Genomic DNA, 20534 nt, shown 5'->3' on the forward strand with positions numbered 1-20534 from the left:
CATTTTACAAAATAGTCCCCTTGTTAGAAAGTTCATGTTACAAGGGGTCTAAAAATGCAAAAATCATTAAGGAAACTATCAAAATCACTTACTTATGAGAATAGAGAGTGGCTGAAATTTTTGACACTAGAGAAGATTGAAAAGGAATGATATCGTCCTTTGTTTATTTTATTTTCTTTTTAGTCAAACAAGCTACCAAACTCACCTAATTGACTTTTTTGACCATTCTTATCCCCATGGCCGGCCTAACACTCTTTTTAGGGTCTATTTTCCCTTTAAATACCCCCAATTTAAGTTCCATGGCAATTTAACACCCTTAGCTATCAATTTGAGACTTTTTAACTTTATGCGATTTAGTCTTTTTTCGCATTTAAGCTCACAAACACTAAAATTACCTCGCCAAATTTTTCATGCACTCATATAATAATGCCACAACACATAAAATAATATCAAAAATAATTTCTCTAACCTCAGGTCAATGGTCCCAAAACCACCGTTCCGACTAGCCCTAAAATCGGGTTATTACAATTTCCCCCTTAGGGATTTTCGTCCCCGAAATCTTACCGATGAATAAGTTTGGATATTAATCTCTCATAGTCTTTTCGGGTTCCCACGTGGCTTCCTCGACTCTGTGTCTATGCCACAAAATCTTTACGAGTGCTACACTTTTATTCCTCAACTTCTTGACCTCTCGATCCAAAATCTTAGTCGATTCTTCACTATAGGTCATATCCGGGCTTATTTCAATTTCTTCCAGTGAAATCACATGTGAGGGGTCAGATCGGTAGCGAAGTAACATCGATACATGGAATACATCATGAATTTTCTCTAGCTTACGAGGCAAGGCTAATCGGTATGCTACTGGCCCAACTTTCTCAGTCAACTCATAAGGTCCAATGAAACGAGGACTCAGCTTGCCCTTTCTACCGAATCTGAGGACTTCCTTCCACAGTGATACCTTTAAAAACACTTATCCTCGACTTGAAACTTGATCTCTTACTGTTTCAAATCCGCGTAGGATTTTTGTCTATCCGAAGCGGCCTTTAAGCAGTCGCGAATCACCTTAACTTTCTCTTCAGTCTCTTTAACTAAATCAACCCCATGTATCTGATTCTCTCTCAGCTCGGTCTAATATAAGGGTCTTCGACACTTACGCCTATATAAAGCCTCATAAGGCGCCATTTTCAGACTTGACTGATAACTATTGTTGTACGCGAATTCGACTAGCTGTGAGCACTTTTCCCAACTACCTTAAAACTCAAGAACATAACACCGTAACATGTCCTCTAATATCTGAATTACTCTTTCTGACTGACCGTCAGTTTATAGATGAAAAGCTGTGCTAAAATTCAACTTTGTCCCCAAAGCTTCTTGCAACTTCTTGGAATACCTTGAGGTAAACCTTGGATCCCTGTCCGAGATAATCGACAAGGGCACCCTGTCAAGTCTCACTATCTCTAAAACATACAAATCAACCAATTTCTCAAGGGAGTAGTCGATACACACCAGTATAAAATGTGCCGACTTGGTAAGCCTATCAATAACAACCCAAACGGAATCTTTTTTCTTTGGCGTCAAAGGTAATCCTGACACAAAATCCATGGTTACCCGGTCCCATTTCCATTTGGGAACCATCACAGGCTATAGTAAACCTGAGGGTACTTGGTGTTCGACCTTCACTTGTTGACAAACTAGACACTTAGAGACAAACTCAGAAATGTCTCTTTTCATTCTTGACCACCAGTACATTTTTTTCAAGTCATTGTACATTTTCACACTACCCAAATGGATAGACAAGCAACCACTATATGCCTCTCGTAAAATCTTCTGAATAAGATCCTTATCCTTGGGTACACATATCTTGTCTCGGTACATGATACAACCGTTAGTACTAATATGAAATTCTGATTCACTTCCTGTCTCACATTGAGCCATTTTAGCTTGCAAGTCCTCATCACTTTTCTGAGCCTCACATATCTCTTAAAGGAACATAGGTCTAGCTCTCATCTCAGCTAGAATTGAGCCATCATCAATCACGATCAACTGAGTATTCAGAGCCTTCAAGGCGAACAATGATTTCCTACTCAAAGCATTGGTGACTACATTCGCCTTTCCGAGGTGGTAGTCAATCACCAAATCGTAATCCTTTATCAACTCCAATCACTTTCGTTGCCGTAAATTCAGCTCCTTCTGAGTCATCAAATACTTTAGACTCTTATGGCCGGTGAACACTCGGCATCTCTCGCCATACAAATGGTGTCTCTAAATTTTCAGCCAAACACAATGGCAGCCAACTCTAAATCCTGCATCGGGTAGTTCTTCTCGTGTGGTTTTAGCTGTCTTGAGGTATAGGCTATTACCCTTCCTTCTTGCATCAGCATGCACCCTAACCTATTCAAGGATGCATCACTATACACTACAAACTCTTTGCCTGATTCTGGTTGCACTAAAACTGGAGCTTCGATCAACAAGGCCTTTAATTTCTAAAAACTTTGTTGGCACTTCTCTGACCATTCGAACTTCACATCTTTTTGTAACAACCTTGTCATCAGAGTAGCTATTATAAAGAACCCATTTACAAATCTTCTGTAGTATCCAGCCAAACCCAAAAAGCTTAAAATCTCTGTCACATTCCTTGGCAATTTCCACTCAACAATGGCCGAGATTTTGCTTGGGTCAAATCTGATTCCATCTCCCGACAGGATGTGTCCTAGGAATCTGACCTCCATAAGCCAAAATTCACTCTTACTGAACTTGGCATATAACTGCTTATCTCTCAAGGTTCGTAGAACCGTTCTCAGATGCTCCGCGTGCTCATTCTCATCACGCGAGTAAATCAGTATGTCGTCGATAAAGACCACTACAAACTTATCCAAATACAATCGAAAAATGTAGTTTATCAAATCCATAAACACCGCAAGAGCATTTGTTAAACTAAAAGGCATATCAAGAAACTCATAGTGTCCATACCTCATCCTAAACGCGGTTCTTGGTACATCTTGCTCCTTAACCCTTAACTGATAGTAGCCTGACCTTAAGTCGATCTTAGAAAACACGGTGGCTCCCTTCAACTGATCAAGCAAATCATCAATCCTTGGCAAGGGGTACTTGTTCTTCACTGTTACCGTGTTGAGTTGTCGGTAGTCTATACACAATCTCATCGACCCGTCTTTCTTTTTCACAAAAAGTACTGGAGCACCCCACGATGAATAACTCGGTCTTGCAAAACCTTTATCCATTAACTCTTGTAACTAAGCCTGCAACTCATTTAACTCTATTGGAGTCATTCTAGATGGAGCAATCGAGATAGGTGTCGTACTAGAGACCAACTCGATACCAAACTCAATTTCTCTGGTTGGAGGTAATCCAGGAAATTCCTCTGGAAACATATTTGTGAACTCACATACTACAGGCACTGTCTCAATTTTCACTTTAGACTCTTTGGTGTTCAATACAAATGCTAAGTAGGACTCATACCCTTTTCTCAAATATTTCTCAGCAGTCAAAGACGAGATCAGTACTGGTGCGTTATCCGGTTCACCTGATTCAACCCGAATGATATCCCCATTCTCACATTTCATTTCAATGAACTTACTGCCACAATTTACTATCGCATTATGAGCAGTTAACCAATCCATGCCAAGAATTAGATAAAACTCATCAAACGGTAATAGCATGAGGTTAGCTGAAAAACAATAACCTCTAACCATCAAAGGACAATCTCTACACACTTTATCAACTATCACATGCTTGCCTAACGAGTTTGGCACTTTTATCACAAATTCGGTGGACTCAACAGACATATTCATACTGGGTACTAATTTCATGCATACATAGGAATGAGTAGACCCTGGATCAATTAAATCAATAACAGAGATATCATGAAGAGAAAAGTTCCCGTAATCACATCTGGTAAATATGCCTTTTCGCGAGCGTGAATGGCATAAGTCCTTGCAGGCGCACGGCCCTCGGACCTCACAGTTGAAACTCTAGGGGCACCTTTACTGCTAGTCCCACTACCTGGGTTTTTCTGTGGTCTACCCTTAGTAGGAGCACTATTCGTCCTCACGTCTTGCTTTTTCCCATTCTCATCTAATTCAAGGCAGTCTCTGATGAAGTGGTCCAAAGATCTACACTTGAAGCAACCTCTTTCATTTGCTTGGCATTCGTTAAAATGACTTTTACCACATTGTGAACATTCCGGCCTGTTTGGCCGACCACTACCAACACTCGCAACAGAAGTACTTTGGGCTTTAGACACCATATGTTGCTTATTCTTGCTCTTATTTGATAACCCCACTGACGCGTTTGATCGGGTAGGAAACTCTCTTGGTCTCTTAGATGAGGTCTACTGTGATTTCCCCTTTTGTCTCTTCCTTGAGTCTTGGGACTCGATGTCAGCTCTTCTCTTCTCTTTGGCCAATTCCTCGGCTTTACATGCTCTCTCCATGAACACCACAAATTCCCTTATCTCCAAGATGCCAACTAATAGATGAATTTCTTCATTCAAACCATCTTCAAACCTCTTACACATAATGGCTTCTATAGATATGTACTCCATTGTATATTTGCTGAGCCTCACAAAATCATGTTCGTACTCAATCACCGTCCCACGGCCTTGCTTCAACTCTAAAAACTCTTTTATTCTCTGGTCCACAAACCTCTGACTAATATACTTCTTCTGAAACTCCTCCTAGAAGAAATCCCATGTAATCTTTTCCCTTGGTACTACCGACACAAGGGTTTTCTACCATTGATAGGCTGAGTCTCGTAGGAGTGACACTATGCACTTCACACACTCCTCAGGCATGTACGATAACTCATCAAATACCCTAATGGTATTTTCTAGCCAAAGTTCTGCTCTCTCCAAGTCATCATCAATCTTAGCCCAAAATTCCTCGACCCCTTGCTTTCGTATCCTATCTACTAAGGGTTTCTCTCTCCTAACCAAATCATTCCTTGCGGAGCTATAAGGCCATAATGAGGAGTCGGAGGAGGTGGGGGAGGTAGAGTGTTCGAATTTGCACGAACAAACTCCATGTACCAAGCGTCCATCATGTGGAGGTAAGCTTTTCTAGCCCCTCTACCCTAACTCAGTGTCACGGGCTCATTGTCTACTGATGCGGTCCCTTCAGCGAGAGCTGGCATATTACTCTCTACATCATCCGTCATAACTACGTCAGGATCCATTTACTATATGAAAAACATAATTTGTAATCGTCAGGAGCCGTCATACTATCAACGTACATCTATGGAATGTATAGCTAGACTCGTACTCTTGCTAGGTTAGAACTAGAACTGACTAAACCATGCTTGAGTCCGAGGCCGGGACTGGGCACAAGGCATTACCATATTTAACCACATGCATACAATCATTTCTGTGTCACCAAGATACGATCAAATTTGAAACTTCTTCTAACCTTGCTTAAAAATCCTTCATGTGGGCCTACGAGGCCTCAAACTCTCATTGGAAACCATTCAGAACTAACTTAGGTCCTTAAACTGACTTAATAAAAATAATTCTTGAAACAGGGCATACGCCCGTGTGAAAAGGTAACACGCCTATGTGGAATTAAATTCTAAATTTGAACCTACAGGGGTTTTCACACAGCCTGACACATGCCCGTGTCTATGGCCCTTGTCCCTCACATGGCCATGACACACCCATCTCCTAGCCCATGTCTAAAAACCTTGACATTCTATTTCTAACGTCAGCAATCTTTAAGGGTCACACAGCCAAGGCACAAGCCCGTGTGCTAGGTCGTGTCCTTCATACAGCTGAAACACACGGTCGTGTCTCTGCTCGTGTGTTTACTACCATGCATGTTGTCTTGAAATTTTTACTTGCAGGGGACACACAGCTCGACAACACGCCCATGGGACACAGGGCCTAGACACACGCCCGTGTGTCTACCCGTGTGGACAACATAGGGCTATTTACCAAGCCCTTTGCCATCCTGAACACAAAATAACAACATCCGTCATGCTAAAGATCATCATAATATGATTCCTCAATCCGACAACCACATCTAAGGCCTTTACACATTTCATATTTACTAAAACAACCACCAAATTACCCATTCATGAAATAACTTCTTGTATTCGTATAACAACTTTCAACTTTAGCCATTTCCATGGTCTTATACAAAATGAATCAAAATGCTAAAGTAAATCAACACATTTGGCCAATTAAAAATGACACAAAATTCTAAAGTCAGGGTCCTATACATGCCATAATCAAAATAAATAAATCTAACTATATCAAGTGCTTCGATTGATAGTGTGATCGATGCCTCCGGCAATCGTTGATCCATGAGCTATTTAGGCGCCACTATAAGAAAATGGAAAGAAATAGGGTAAGCATAAAGCTTAGTAAGTTGCATGCAATAAATATAACAACAACTTTGCCATTTATCATCATGCTCATAGTACATAAGTAGGCATAAGCACAACTTACTCATCACTAGCCAATACATTTTACAAAGCATATATTGAGCTCACATCTCATACATTTCAAATAGGTACTTGTACCACTCACAACATGATCATACTTTTCTCGTTTAACTTAAACTGTAACTCTCACCGTTGAACCATTTGAAATACTATCTGGTATTCACTAAGCCTCAAACATAGGGTATAATACCGATGCCATGTCCCAGACAGGGTCTTACACTGACACATCTCGTAGCCGATGCATGTCCTAGACATGTCTTACACTAGCTTACGTCACCAGGCCGTGCATGTCCCAGACATGTCTTACACTAGCTCTTGTCTCAATGTCGATGCCATGTCCTACACATGGTCTTACACTAGCTCTCATAATGTGGTCAATGCATGTCCCAGACATGTCTTACACTAGCATGCAAATGACCCGAGTGTCATGGCACGAATAACTGATTTATTTCCTAAGGTTCAATAGGAGTTCTAGTATCTCAATATTCATCATACATAATTATTTCCACAAGCAAGTGATTTATGCTATATCAAATTAAACACTGATCTCGGTATGCAAAAACGTAGGCTACTCGTCTGGCTTAGTCCACTTGCTTTGTTTTTTCCCAATCTAGGCCCGGATTTTGCAATTATTGATCTATAATGATAAAAATTCACAAATTTAATCCTTTTAATGATCCAGGTACTCAAAAATTTATAATTGGGAAAAATAACCATTTTGCCCCTATACTTTTACAAAGTGACCATTTTACCCTTTACTCCGAAAATCAATTTTTATCAAATTTCTTCATATCTTAAGCCTAGCCGAACCCTTTTTACTCTTATAGAAACCCAAAATTCCCATTATTTCTCACATTTACGATCTAATTTTTCAACTTATGTAAAATGGTCCCTAGTTAGGGCTTTCATGAAAATTTCTTCACAAAAGTTGGTTATTTCTCAACCATAACTCATATTCTTCCATAAAATTTCAGAAATCAGCATGTCTAGTATCATGGAAAAACGCTATAATTTCAACCATTTTACAAAATAGTCCCCTTGTTAGAAAGTTCATGTTACAAGGGGTCCAAAAATGAAAAAATCATTAAGAAAACTATCAAAATCACTTACCTATGAGAATAGAGAGTGGCTGAAATTTTTCAAGCTCTCAAATCCTCCTATGGCTGATATTTTCGGCACTAGAGAAGATAGGAAAGGGATGAGATCATTCTTTTTTTTATTTATTTTCTTTTTAGTCAAACAAGCTACCAAACTCACCTAGTTGACTTTTTTTACCATTCTTGTCCCCATGGCCGACCTAGCACTCTTTTTAGGGTCTATTAGCACTTTAGAGACCCTAAATTTAATTTTCATGACAATTTAACACCCTTAGATATCAATTTAAGACTTTTGAACTTTATGCGATTTAGTCCTTTTTCGCATTTAAGCTCACAAACGCTAAAATTACCTCGCCAAATTTTTCATGCACTCATATAATAATGCCACAACACATAAAATAATATCAAAAATAATTTCTCTAACCTCAGGTCATTGGTCCCAAAACCACTATTCTGACTAGCCCCAAAATCGAGTTGTTACATCTGCCATGCATCTCCTAATCATTTGATCTACATACTTTTTAAACAAATATGGTTCTTCCCAAAAATAGTACTTCACATAGTGAAGAAACTTTTTATTTTGATGATATGTCTTATCAATCGGCATCAAACCACAAGATAAATAGTTAGCAATATCGGTAAACCAAGGGGTATTATGGACATGACTTTCCTTCAGTATGTGTTCATCTGGAAATGTCTCCTGAATTGGTATAAGTGGATAATTCCCTTCTTGTGGCTCCAATCTGGACAAGTGATCTGCTACTTGATTTTCTACTCCCTTTCGATCTTGAATTTCTAGATCTAACTCTTAAAGTAGAAGTACCCACCAGATCAGTCTCGGCTTAGCGTCTTTTTTGGCAAGTAAATACTTAATTGTCGAGTAGTCCGTATAGACAATCACTTTGGTACCTACAAGATAAGATCAAAACTTTTCAAAAGAAAACACAATAGTAAGTAGCTCTTTTTCTGTTACCGTATAATTCAGTTGAGCTCCTATCAGAGTTCGACTTGCGTAGTAGATGGGATGAAAAAATTTGTTCCTTCGCTAGCCCATAACAGCTCCTATCATGAAGTCACTTGTGTCACACATCAATTCAAATGGAAAATCCCAGTCTGGTATGACTATTATGGGTGCCGAGACTAACTGAATCTTCAAACTGTTGAAAGCTCTTAAGCACTCCTCATCAAATTTAAACGCTGTGTCCTTCTCCAATAATTTACATAAGGTTTTATGCAACTTTGGAGAAGTCCTTGATGAATCTTCGATAGAAACCGGCATGGCCCAAAGAGCTTCTAACACCCTTTACAGATGTTAGAGGTGGGAGTTTCTCAATAACATCTACCTTTGTTTTATCTACCTCGATTCCATGTCCTGTTATCCAATGCCCTAGAACAATACCTTATCGTACCATGAAATGGCACTTTTCCCAATTGAGTACGAGGTTTGTTTCTTCCCATCTCCTTAGTACCTTGGCTAGATTGGCTAGACAATCATCATATGTATCTCTGAATACTGAAAAATCATTCATAAAAACTTCCAAGTATATTTCAACCATGTCAGTAAAAATAGAAATCATACATCTTTTAAATGTAGCAGTTAAATGTAGCAGGTGCATTACGTAAACCAAATGGCATGCACCTAAATGCAAATATACTGTACGGGCAGGTGAATATTGTCTTGTGTTGATCTTTTGGTGCTATTGTAATCTGATTATACATTGAGTATCCATCGAGAAAATAGTAATAGTCTCGCCCTGCGAGTCTATCCAGCATCTGGTCCAAAAATGGCAAAGGAAAGTGATCTTTCCTAGTCGCCTTGTTCAGCTTCCAATAATTGATGCAAATTCTCCATTCCGTAACCGTTCTAGTCAGTATCAACTTGTTATTCTCGTTTTTAATGACCGTGATACCTCCTTTCTTTGGCGCACACTGGACCAAACTTACCCATGAACTATCTAAGATGGGGTAGATTATACCTGCATCTAACCACTTGATGATTTCTTTCTTGACTACGTCCTTCATGATGGGGTTCAGTCTTCGTTGTTCATCAATCGTCCCTTTTTCACCATCTTCTAGAATAATCTTGTGCATGCATACAGATGGACTAATTTCACTAATATCAGCTTTGGTCCATCCGATAGCCTTCTTGAATTGTTTCAATACCATGATGAGTTTCTCTTCTTGGTCAGTAGTTAATTCTGCTGAAACAATCACAGGCAGAGTAGAAGAGTTACCTAAATAAACATATTTTATATGTGAAGGCAGTACCTTGAGTTCTAATTTAGGTGGCTCCTCGATTTATGCTTTTGGTTAGGTATAATCCCTATTCTCTAACTCTAAAGATTCAAAGCGAGATTGCGGATTAAATCCCCTTTGATTAGCTTTTAACAAAGCTAAGTATTCATCCTCCTTTTCATCATTTGGAGGATCTGATGTCAAAATTCATGCCAATGGGTCCTCAACATAGTTGAGTTCCTTTTCCACGATTAAATCCTCTAAATCAGACACTGTAGATCAATCATCAATTGTGTCCGCAAATTGCATAGACTTAAAAACGTTAAATGTTACCTGATCATCATGAACACGCATAGTAAGCTTGCTCTTTTGCACATCAATAAAGGTCCTTCCGGTTGGTAAAAACAGTCTTCTTAGGATGATTGGCACCTCTTTGTCTGCTTCAAAGTCTAGAATCACAAAGTCAGTAGGAAAGATAAATTTGTCTACACGTACCAATACGTCTTCGATTTTTCCTTTTGGATGTGCTAAGGATAGATCTGCTAATTTAAGTGTAACCGTAGTAAGTCTAAATTCACCTATCCTCAACTTTCTAAATATTGACATGTGCATCAAGTTGATTCTCGCACCCAAGTCACATAGTGCCTTACCACAGTATGTTGCTCCAATGTTGTAAGGTATGGTAAAACATCCAGGATCCTTCAATTTCGGAGGTAGCTTGTCTTGAAGATATGCACTGCATTCCTTCATTAGGGCTACCGTCTCAAATTCTCCAAGCCTTCATTTTTTTTAGACAGGATATCCTTCATGAATTTGATGTAGTTCGACATTTATTCAAGTGCTTCAACCAACGGGATGTTGATATGAAGTTGCTTGAGTACGTCTAGGAACTTCTTGAATTGAATTTCCTACTTCTGCTTCTGAAGTCTTTGAGGGTATGGTGGTGGAAGTTTATTTACTGGAACTAATTGATTCATCTTATGTGGTAATTCTACATCTAACGAAGTTGTTAGTTGATTAGAATTAGCTGGTTCTGAAGTTACCTTGTCAGATTTTTCAGATTCTGGTTCTTGTGAAACTGGAATTTCAACACTCGGTTGAACGTCCTCTGAGTCTTGAGTATCAGCTGGCTCCTTTTGAACTTCGATGGTGTTGGGCTCTAATGTCTTTCTGTTTCTCAATGTCAATGCTTTACAATGCTCCTCCCCTAGGTTCCTCAGATTCTTCGTATCACTAGGTAAAGCACCTTGTGGTCGGTTACTGAGTTCAGTTGCAAGCTGGCCCATTTGGTTTTCCAGGTTTTTCAATATAGTTGCTTGGCTTGGATTAAGGCATCATTGTTATGCCTTCAACAAATTTTCTAAGCTATTGGATGGTTCATCTTGGGTTGGTTTTTGAACTTGTTGGGGAAAACTAGGTGGCTAGGTCTATCTAGGTTGGGCGTAAGTATTACTAGTTCCAGCCCCTTGGTTACTCCAGGAAAAATTGGATGATTCTGCCATGATGGGTAATAGAAATTGGATTCTAGTCCTTTCCTTCCTCGATTTTGATTCTGGTTACCCATGTAATATACGAATTCTAGGTTCAATGGACATTCTTCAAATAGATGTCTTTCCCTACAATAGACACAGGTTATATTTTCAAATTGATTTGGTGGTTGTGCTACAAAACTATTAGACCCATTAGTAGTAAGATTTTTTAACATTGAGGATATTGATGATACCTGAGATGCGAGTGAAGTAAGAGCGTCTACTTCATGTATTTCAGCAACTCGTCTTCCTGACGCTACTCGATTTGTTGGTCATTAATAATTGTTGCTGGCAATCCTCTCAGTGATTTCATAAGCCTCATTATAAGACTTAAAAAAGAGAGCACCATTAGCAAAAGCATCCACTACCATCCTCGTGTGGGCATTGAGACCATTATAAAATGTCTCAAGTTGAATGCAAAGTAGGATTCCATGATGAGGGCATTTTCGTAATAATTCTTTGTACCTTTCCCATGCCTTATATAAGGACTCATCATCCATTTGTTTTTGTTGGAAGGCAGTGATCTCATTTCTCAACTTAGCATTCTTCCTAGGCGGGAAATACTTCATAAGGAATCTTTCTACTAACTCTTGCCATGTGGAAATTGAATTTGGTAGCAATAAGTTCAACCAGGCTCGAGCTCTGTCCCTTAGCAAATACAGGAATAGCTTTAGTCGTAATGCATCTTCGGGTACTCTGGCTAACTTGAAATTATCTCTCACCTCTATAAACAGTATTAAGTGCAGGTGAGGATCTTCGGTAGGCATTCCACTAAATTGGCCCAATGTCTGAAGCATCTGGAACATGACTGGCTTCAGCTCAAACTGTTGTGCCTCAATTTCGAGTCTCCTAATACCCAGATCAAGATCATTAAACACTGGCACTGCATACTGTCTTAAAGCTCTATCCCTATCATCAGCAACAAAGATAAGATTTTGAGCAGGGTTTGCTCTGTTTCACTTGATTCAGATTTTCGAAGTTCATCTCTTCGGTCCTTCTCTGACTTGCTTGTCTTCTTCACTGTCGAAAAGTTCGTTCAATCTCAAGGTCTATAGGGAGTAAATCAATAATTTGGTCAATATTCATAAACACCTGAAATAATCACATAAAAATTAATTAAGTTAAAATTTGAATAGAAAAATAAACCAAAATGCAAAACTAACAAATACACAAATAATGACTTTTTAAAATATCCCCCGGCAACGGTGCCAAAAACTTGGAACGACGGAAATGTGCAAGTGTACACAATAGCAACAAGTAATAAAGTGACAAGTAAATGTCGAGTTATCGTACCCACAGAGACTGTGAGAAGAATTATTTATGAATGCTATATAAAACACTTTGGTGAAGAAAGATTATTTATAAATGCTATTTAAAACACTTTGGTGAAGAAAAATATTTTGTTTGAAGACGGTGATTAAAAACTAAGATTTTAAACTAAGTAAACTAAATAAATAAATCTCAAATGCACGATTTCAAAATATGATTTTAATCAAGATGACATAATTGTGTTAGATCAATTACATTTCTTAACTTAGAATTATTAAACTCATGTTTATATTGTTACGAATAAATTCACGGCAACTCGATAATTTGCTAACTTATGCACATAGATACTTATTAAATCAAAATAATCTCTTGTACATATCCCTATGTCAATTCAAACGATTAATTAAATCTAACAAGCACATAAAAGACTACGTGAGGCAACAAAGTATCCCTACCTTGAAACAGTTTAATGACAATAATCTTGCAAGTTATGCAAGACAAATGTATCGTCAGATACCATTGATAATTTAACCCTCAGCTACCTTAGATGATTAAACATGCACTGATTAAGTACTGTGTCCATTAATTACAATTTCAATCCGTTTAAATAATTAATTCATTAGCTATCTCACAATTGTAATGCAAGAGTAACTTAGTCATGATTTTACTTAACCAAGCATCTTACCGAGGCCTATAACAACATAAACACAATTTTAACAATTTTAGCAAACGAAGTGCAATCAACCTAACACGAATTAAATTCAGGCTAAATTGATTAAATTAACCATTCCAACAACATAAATATTCATAGATATGTTCATCATAACAACAACAAAAATTAAAGAGATAGGGAACAAGAATCAAATCTAGTGTTTTTCTGTGGCTTGACTCGTTTGCTCCGTTCTTCCTTCTTCGTTGTCCTTGTGGACCAAAGCTGCTACATGTAATTGTTGCTCCAAATGACTGATGAATGCCCCTTTTCCAATAGGAGAAATCGGCAAGAGAGCAAGAGAATTTTGAATGGAAAAGAAGAGGGAAAGTGGAGGGAAGAGAGAAAAGATGTGAATGTTTGAGGTGTATTTCAAATGATCAGCTTAAGGGGGGTTTTTTATAGCTGAAGAGGGCTGCTACAAATAGCTAAAATTAGCAGCCAAAGAGCCCTTCCTTGGTCAGCCACACATCTGGCGAGTTTGATGATTTCAAACTTGCTAAATTAAGCTTGGGATAAATCTAGAAAACCACCATTTGTGGGGGGATTTGAATGCTATTTGAACAAGTCTTCAAGGACCTCTTTGCAAGCTAAATAATCAGCCAATAAGCTGATTTGGGTCAGCACATGGGGAGATTTTGGGCTGTCCATTACTTGGAAGGTTCGGTTCACTCAGTTCGGCTCAATTGGACCACTTTTCATAATTTATTAATAATAATTTATTAACCCAAATTAAATTGAATATAAATTAAAATCAATTATATTATGAATTAATACACATAATTTTGGACTGTCTTAGGCTAAAAATTAATTTTCCTTGATACTTCAAATTGCTTCTCGGTTTTGTGCTTCTAGTAGTGTCTGTCGAGCCATTTTTCGCGCTTTGTGCAAATCTTTCGAAAATAACCAAAATTCATCAAAATTAATTATAAAATTAATTAAAATTTATCATGTTCATATTTTAAGTACACTTTAATTATTTTATAAAAATTAATTATTTTTCGACAGGAATTTTCTCAAAACTACAGAATTTAAGTTAAAAATGGCGTGAAAAAGTGTGTAAATTTTCGTGTTTCCATTTACCGACCCTACAGCAGGTTCACAATCGACTTAGGAATCATTTCAGATAAATGGACTCACACGCCCATGTGGCTTGCCCGTATGGCCCCACACGTCTGTGTGGCCCACGCAGCCCAAATTGGCCTTGGCCGTGTGGATCACATGGCCTGGCCCAAAATTGCAGTCCCCCATGTTGGCCTACACGCACGTGTGGCCCACATGGCCCAAATCAGTCTAGCCCTTGTGTCAAACACGGCCTACCTGGCCATGACACAATCGTGTATTGCGCGTATGGCCTGGCCTCGTCGATCACACGCTCGTGTTATGGCACACGGCCTACTACACGGGTGACCACACGCCTGTGTGGTGTCGGAACTAGGGTTTTCAGCTTTCGTTGAAACCTCATTTTTTACGTTTTTGGGTATACACCTAGTTCAATTTCGATGTCGAAACACTCCCTAAGCCTGAAAACCTATCAAAGAAGCATTCAAAATCGATTTAGCAGACTAATTAACGAGTTTTCGATAATAACTTATCAACAGTAGTTCGACTCACCACCGACGAAGACCCTCAGTCAACACCGTTTAAATGAGAAACACGAAATTCACTGATCAGAGCCTCCTCCTACGCCATTAACCGCAGAAGAGAAATATCACTACTCAATCGTTAAGAAATTCATGGCAAAAAAGAAGGGGGACTTATCGAAATCACGCGGGAGCAATTCTCAATGCAAAAAGAAAGGATGATTTAGGGAAAAATGAACAGGAAAAAGGGAGAGGAGCGATTGCAACAGAATTTCGGTAGAGTGCAAGCATGAAACTGGAGAACGTTAGAATTTTCTTTGAGAGGGGGAAAAAACTGAAAATTTCAAAAAGATAACGAAAATCTCTTTTGATAATTCCCAAATCCCTTAATTTTCTCTCCACTAATCTCTCCACTATTCAGATGTCTAACACAACTCAAACGCTCTCTCTCAAAGTCGAACAAAAATATTACCTACGTAGGGATTCGAACACAAGACCTTCAAAAGACTAACACTCCACTTAACCACTAGACCAACAGGCCCATCCTGTTAAGTACTTACAAACTTTTAATTAAAAGCCTACTAGCCAAAAATAAGGGTTAAGATAGAAAAATACTAAAATTTGCCAAAGCTAGGGCTTGAAATTGGGACCTCTCACATATACCCAGAACACTTAACCACTGAAGTAGATACACAGTTGTGTCACACTTTCACAATAACAAAAATAAGAATTTTGGGGCGTTACAATCGATTCAATACCTAGCTCAAATGAGTAGGGTAATTTGCATGTATGCTTGCATGGTAGAGTGTTCATATACTAATAAAGGTTCAAGCCAACAAAGTAATAATCCAAAAAAAAATATCAAATACACCCAAAAATCAAGATCAAAGTAAAATAAAACTAATATATATAGACATAGATGAATTACTAGCTAAGTACATGCCACTAAGAGTCTAAAAATGCATATAAGCTACTTTCATACTCTTGTAACCTTGCAATGGTGGAGTGGTGATCTGGTTGATGAGCCAATCTTCATAAATTAATTGAGGACCTACATTCAAAAGAAACAACAACGAATAAGCATAATTTCTTAATAATTCAAATAGAAAGTACCATACTTACCTCACTTCTGCTGAGCTAGTCGAGAAGACGTTTAACAAAGTTATAAACAAGTAAGAAGGTCATAATATTGAACATGGGAAGTCAAAATCAATAATCAATACGTTCACTTTCAAGGGTTCACATACATTATTAGCTCATATTAAACCGAAACAAGCATAGTATCAATATAAGATGTTTCATTGATAAAAATGCAATAATCAAACATATATTGGAATTTTAAAAATTCAAACACTAAGTTTCCACAATTTATGAATTTAATTTTTTTCTCAATATTTCAATAGATGTTAGCCCTTAGTAGCCTTAGTGAAATAGGACTTAGACACACAATAAATCCATTAAACACACTAGATAGAATATCTTACTATAAGTGTGTTCCAACTAGATGTCGTGTGTGAAATGATATGCAAATTGTGCAAATATACACGTTGGATCAAGTAATAAAGTAATAAGTGAGATCATCTTCACGGGGATTGGCTAGGTATAAAATGGTGAAGGTATTATAATGAATATGATTAATTTTATGAAAAAAAATAATGATAAGAATGCAGTGGTAATTTGAAGGAATAATAATGTGTGTAATATGTGTAACTGATAAATAATGGAAAATGCTATGATAAGATAAGAGTAATAATGCAAATTGAAAATTTGAGAATAATTACGTGAATAATATGCAAACAAACCAGTAAACAACTAAAAATTCTACGAAGAAGATACTACAGCAAAGGATAAAGGGTTTACGTTGTTGATTTGAAAGGTCGGGATTACTAAGATCTCCCTTTACTGATAGTAATGCCTCGACAAAACCATACTCAGTCTACTGCTCAAAAGATTTCTAAAAAGGTATGCTTCTTTCGTAAACAAGACTTTAAGTTACATTGCCTTAAGCGATATATGTCTGTAGGCCTTTAGCACGGTACCGTTTTGTTTTCCTTTCGTATGAACGATGCTCTATGTCTAGAGGCTACTACAAGTATTCGGTCGAACACTTGCTCATATCATTCAATTTCAATCTCATTAACCTAACCTTGTTAGAATTAGATTAATTTAATGAACATGTTGTACATCTATCTATGTCTAGAGTTTGCAAACATACAATTTTGTAAAAAACTATTGAATGAAATAGTGTATTAAAGTAGATCCACATTTCAGTCATTAAAGAAAATAAGAGTTTCATCAAGTAATCCCAACCCTATGAGATTTAGCTCATGGTTGGGCAATTAAAATTCAAATCTAAAGTATCATTCAACATTATTTTCATCAAATCAATTCACGAAGAGCAATCAAGAAATAGCGGAAGAACTTCAGGAAGATAGTTTTTCGCTTATCCAACCCACACTCCAGTGATGCATTGTTCTGTGGTGGTTAAGAGGGACTGCTTTCGTTTTCCTCTTCCGTCTCAACTCAGCTGCTACCCTCTATTTTTTTGCCTAAGTTTGTTTTTTCACCCCTTTTAGGGTTTCCTCCTTTAGCTTTTATAATCGTTTTCCCTAGGGAAGTGTACGGGTCAATTTGTAATATAGAAGAATGTTACAATAAAACACTTCGAGAAGTATTTCAATGATTGTACTCAAAGGAGGTTGAATTAAACTAAGACTAATTTTCTACACTAATAGGGCTAAATAGTAATAATCCAAAATTATATTACGAAAAACCAAATTAAACGTAATTAATCTAAATAACATAAATTAACTAAAATTAAAGACAGCCAAATAATTAAGCAAGAAGAAGATTAACTCACTTCAGTGTTCCTAATTAACATCATAATTCTGGTTTTACTAAATTAGCTATTAATTAACCAGTTATTACCTTTCGGCCTCTAACTAATTAACTAATCGACCAATACACACTTATCTTTCGACCTCACTTTCTTAATCGGGATAAATTATGATTTTCTTGATAAACTTATCTTTCAATCTCGTTTATCCTAAATTACTTCTTAGGGTTGTTAATCCTAGGGTTTAATCGCACATAATTTAAGGCAACTAACTCGGATTCAAACCTTAATCCTTCCATTAATTAGTCACACATCCGCTCATTAATCTCCCTAAGGAAACTAGCCACTCATGGATTTAGATGCAATTATCATTAATTTCATATTTAACATACAAAACAATAATTAAATAAGAAAACGTAATAAGAAAATAAATCTTTTTGAATGTTGATTTGCTCGTAGAAGCTGGATTTCCTTTAACAGTCGCGAAGATAACTCCGATTGCAAGTGGAAACGAAAAAATAAATAAATAAAAACTAATTAATTAAAGCTTGGATCCAAATAAAATCCAAGTTAAAGAAAAAAATCTATTTAGGACTAAATTGAAATAAAATAAAAATAGAAAATAAAACCCCTAAAACTAACTAAGTGGATCACTTGGCCAAGCCTCCTAAAATGAGGCTAAACACACCTATTTATAGCAAAAAAATGTTTGACCTAATTAGGTTTAATTAACTACCTCAAATTGATAAATACACATTGTGCAAATTAAAATGCCCTTGATTAATTTAGGTTTGTTTGTCGCCTGGTGTCGCGACATTACAGGACCAGTGTCCCAACATTGCATTTTGATTTTGAATTCTTTGGCTTTGAAGTTCGGTGTTGCGATACCACATCCCAGTGTCGCGACACTGTATTTTGATTTTGAATTCTTTGGCTTTAAAGTTCGGTGTTGCGACACCACATCCTAGTGTCGCAACATTGCCATCATCCTTCATATTCCAAGCCCGAAATCAGTGTTCTGCGCACTCAAGTAGCTTGTTAATTCATCCCTAGGCCCGTATTGGCCTATTAGGTTATCACATGGCTAAAAATTGTGTAAAAACACTTATTTTTCTGAAATTAAACATAACTAATAAAAATAAAAAATGTTGTAACACCCTAAAATTGAGCCTAGGAGTTTAAGAGGTATTTTAGGGATTTTAGCTTTAGTGAGCTCAAGAATTTTGTTAGCATGGTATTCTCAAATGTTTTTGTCTATGGAATTTTGAAAATTAAATCAATTTTTGAAAAAGATATTGAAAAGGCTTTCAATTTTGAAATAAGGACTAATTTGTAAAAGGGTCAAAATTTTATGTGTTTAATAAGCAGTTTTACCAAATTTTAAAAATCAACCTAATAACTTCCCACTTATAGCTTATTTTTACAAAAGCTTTCTCTTCATCTTGTTGTGCTATCATTTGCTCTCCTAAGCCTTTTCCAATCAATTTTTGATTTCCAAACTCTAATTTTTTTTTATTTCCATCAACATCCAAGCCTTAAACCTCCATAAAATATTAAGAAAAACACCCCAAAACACCAGAGAATTTCTCCATTGTCAAGTTTGTAGGATTTCTAGATTTTCAGTAAAAGCTTCATTTTTCTTCCATTGAAGGTAACTGTTCGCCTTTGTATTAGTTTTTAATGTTATTTAGTCTTTAAAATAGAGCTCTTAGCCATTGAATTGCATGTTTTAAATAAAATCCGAGAATTGGGCCGTTAATGGTGGATTTCAGGATTTTGAGTAAAAATATGGTTTCAAAGAGTTTTTCAATTAGTTTTGATTAAATTAGAAGGTTTCTAAACTTAATTTGAAGATTCGTTAAGTACTTCTTGGTTTTTTAATGAATTTTTATGAAATTGGCTACAAACATGTCGAAAATTTTGATACCATGATTTGGGTAGTTTTGTGTAGTTTAAAGGTTGAGAATCTATCATAGGTGAATACTTAGAAAAAGAGAATTTATTTTAAGCAAAAATATTAAGTATAGACCAAGTTAATTAGAATTCAAGTTTGTTATGTCGAAGGTTTAGGTTACTTGAGAACTTACCTTAGGCTTGTATTTTGATTGGTTGGTGTGAGTCCTTAACTGATTGTTGATTGTATTGTTGTGTGATTTGTTGTGTTGAAGCTTCAGATTTGCTAGGACTATCTACGAGTTAGGAAAGGCTAGTTTGAGCTTTCAGCATTTCAGTGAAAGCGTATTTGGTGAGAGTTTAGAATAACTGCTTGTGGACACGATTTAATGTGTTAATTGGGAATTTAGAAGTAGCCTAAACCCCTACTTTAAATTTCAAGTGTAAACTTTCTCTACTCATGAATTTATATGTGAAAATTTGTTGTGAATTTGTGGATTATAACGCGACATTGTGATATGTGTAATAAGCTTATGATGGTTATTGCAAAAGAGTCAATTGTGGGCATGATATATGTGCCATATGACAGTGACTATGTTGAGCTTTTAATGTGATTATGCAAAGATAAAATGAAGTGAACGGTAAGTAAATGCGTGTGTTGTGACAGCCCTAATTTGACCCTAGTCAGAAAGTGGTTTCGGGATCACAAAACCGAGTCACAAAAATAATTAAATATTATATTCTATGATTATTACATATGAAAGTGCATGTGTGAAAATCTCATGCTTTGATTTTGCCATTTGTGAGTGAAATTATGAAATAGGACCTATGTGAAAATTTTTGAAAATGCTATAGGCAAATTTGTAATGGCCAAATAAACGGTAGTACAAAATAGGAGGATTTGCATGTCAAACTCCCCATTTTTTTGTG

General features: G+C 36.8%; 1 pseudogene; it reads left to right on the top strand.

The window, feature by feature from the left end:
• Nucleotides 1-11740: 11740 nt before the first annotated feature.
• On the top strand, nucleotides 11741-11853 carry LOC121208963 (uncharacterized; annotated as a pseudogene).
• Nucleotides 11854-20534: the final 8681 nt, after the last annotated feature.

This window comes from Gossypium hirsutum, chromosome A10, assembly GCF_007990345.1.
Source record: "Gossypium hirsutum isolate 1008001.06 chromosome A10, Gossypium_hirsutum_v2.1, whole genome shotgun sequence".
NCBI lineage: Eukaryota > Viridiplantae > Streptophyta > Magnoliopsida > Malvales > Malvaceae > Gossypium > Gossypium hirsutum.